The sequence below is a fragment of the Ambystoma mexicanum genome, chromosome 1q (genome assembly GCF_040938575.1).
Source record: "Ambystoma mexicanum isolate Mex_15411 chromosome 1q, UKY_AmexF1_1, whole genome shotgun sequence".
Taxonomy (NCBI): Eukaryota; Metazoa; Chordata; class Amphibia; order Caudata; family Ambystomatidae; genus Ambystoma; species Ambystoma mexicanum.
The window spans coordinates 1,360,651,521-1,360,654,425 of record NC_090922.1 but is presented as its reverse complement, the minus strand read 5'-3'; positions in this window follow the sequence as shown (position 1 = coordinate 1,360,654,425).

Here is a 2,905-nt window from a genome sequence, read left to right as displayed (position 1 = left end):
CATGCCATTTCCAGAGTCCCTCTTCAGCATCCTCTAAAGAGAGTTCTAGTTCTGTGCAGAACCTTTGAGTATTTGCCAAAACGATGAGCCGTCAAGACAGATGCATCAGTGGCAAAGCAATAAAGCAGCAAAGGGTGCCAAGGTGGTGCTTCTCATTCACATCCTGCCATCTACCAAAAGAACTGACTAATGTGAGTGGCGCGGTAGAGTGTCAAACCAACCTCTGAGCTGGAGCTCGACCTCCTGCAACCTCTGTGTGATAGGCCACGGGGTAGGCTCCATATTCTTTGCTATTCTCCTTTATCGCCTATCTGCACCCTTCCAATATCCCCGCAACTCCTCCTTTGAAGCAATGGCACTGGTTCCCTTGCAGAGTTGAACCTGCGCTGCTATGACCTGTGCTGCTTTACCATGCACAAGAGCTGCATGGGCTTTGTACCCTCTTGGACCTGCATTCTTTGAGTCTGTTCCTCCCAACAAGCACCTCATAATGGTGACTGTGGGAACCACCCTCTCAGCTCCATGAGGAACATTACAAATGTGTACTGTCATATATATATACATATATATATATATATATATCAAGACAAAGAAAAAGTGAAAAGCGAATTGGAGCTTTCTGGACGGCACTCTCCTCAATAATAACAATCACCCGGATACGAACAAAAGGATCTCCATCAAACGTCCTTTATTTTAGCAGATACAGTGGACAAGTAGCTCAGGAGAAAACAAAACAAATATATATACAGCCAGTCTAGGATGACATTGATGACGTTTGTGGTGGGATGGGAAGAGATCACTACAAGAAAAGGGTTCCTCAATTTGGCCAGAACTCTGCCACTCTTAACATAGAGTATTTGCCTACCTGTTTGTGCAGCAGGGTTAGCGCTTCTTTGTAAAGGTTTTCACAACTATCCCTATTCGGATGATTGGCTGGTGACATTCCCCTCTTTTCAAACGGTAGTGAAGTCTCTCCAATCGTTCCCCGGACACACAAATAACGAATGCCTTTCCTCCTCTTGCGAGGATTTAGACTCTTCAACAGCATTACAAGTACTACAGCCTGTCAATTGGTAGCACTTAAAGGCTGCAGGAAGTGCAAGACTCAGTTCCCCCAGGCTTCGCACTGAAGATAATATCCTTCAATGGGCAGGAAATACTATTGAGGATCTTTTTAGGTTGTCGCAGGAACCCTCCTACTTGCTCTGGGGGGGACTCCCTTTTTCCAGCCAGATCTTTTTATTACCATCATTAAAGACTTCTTGTTTTGTGATGTGTTTAATATTTTGAATTGATAAATAGTGTAAAAAACTAAAAGACGTCCCTTATGACGTATTACCTCAGGTCGCTTCAGGACAGATTCCTGCATATAAGTGTCCTAGAGCTCAAATGTATTCACCTTTCAATGACAGCATTTCAGCTATCTTTTCAGTGCAAACATGTCCACTGTTCAGATGGATAAAACTACTGCAATGTTCTGTGTGCGCAAATAGGGCACTCACTCTTAAGACCTGTGCTATGCGTTGGGGTGCATGGTGCCTCCAAATTACACTTTCGACTTTCCATCTGGTTGAAAGCCTGAGCCCAGGGGAATTGCTTAGGCAAACCAACCCATCCCCCACAAGGTTTGGATCTCAACCAAACACTGATCGCTGCTGCCTTCCATTGGCAGATTGTCCTCTATGTGGCTGTATTTCCTTATTGTTGCAGTCTCGTGATGGTCTGATATCCTGCCTCCCTAGCGGATGCCTTTCATATAGACTGAAATTGGTAATTCTCTCATCCCCTTCCTCATTCCCCTCGTCTCCTTAACATCCTGCTGATAGCGAGGAGGTGCTGCCGGGTGCCACAGGTGTAAGATATCTAATAACGTTAAGGACTTGCTTCAGGGAACTGTGCACAACAAGATGCCACTGTTTCGAATGTCGGCGCAGCCAACTCATTCCTTCATCCTTCCAAGATAAAACCTTTAGTTAAAGAACTTAGAAGTCAAAGGGATCTAACATGAAGTGTCATATACAAACTTTATTTTGTTGTTGTAATGTGGTTATTTTTCAGACCTTATACACATACAAAGAAACCTTTACATATAAAGAATTCATTAACCAAAAATGATTCACCTAAAATGTACACATAAAAAATACATTTCAAATTTCATGTTCACAGAACATCATTACCAATCAATAATATAAACATTATCACTAGTCTACATGATCAAAAAAATAATAAACCCTTGTTAAAACCATTCTTAGAAATCGTACAAAATCCATAACCTTAAAACTAACCTCGTGATAATTTATTTAATTCTTTCCATGTTAAGTATGTTGCAGCACCCCCGGTGAATATGTGTTTTTAGGGTTTCTTCAGCTGTATTGCACAATCTACATTTGTGGTTCTCATATATGATTTTTTCCATGCTCCAATGTTTTTTCTTGAGTTTCTAGTAAGTAAAATCTCAGTCTCATGATCAACCTCCTTAAAGATACACATTGCATTTTTCAATATATGAAAATGGGCAAAGGAAAGGGAACCATTGCCTGCAATATTTTTGGTATTTAAACTTGGAGGATAACGTCTGCAACAGCATCCGTCTATCCCAGTGAATCTCTTTCAATTTCAATTGTCTAGCCCTAACCCCCACATTGAAAGTCAATTACACTTTAATTACAGTCCAATCAAAAAACATATGTACTTCCTCAATACAATTCAAGATTGCCACAGGAGATTTTACAGAACCTATCAACATCAGTGTAAAGCATCCAAGTAATGAATTTGCATTATTTTGATCATACATTTTCAAATATCCTGAGCTTATCAACACTCTTCATCGGGTCATTAAAGAGGTAATCCCCAGCTCACAGCAGATCGCTTCTGTTGGCACACGTTTCTGTAGTTCTTGGGTATT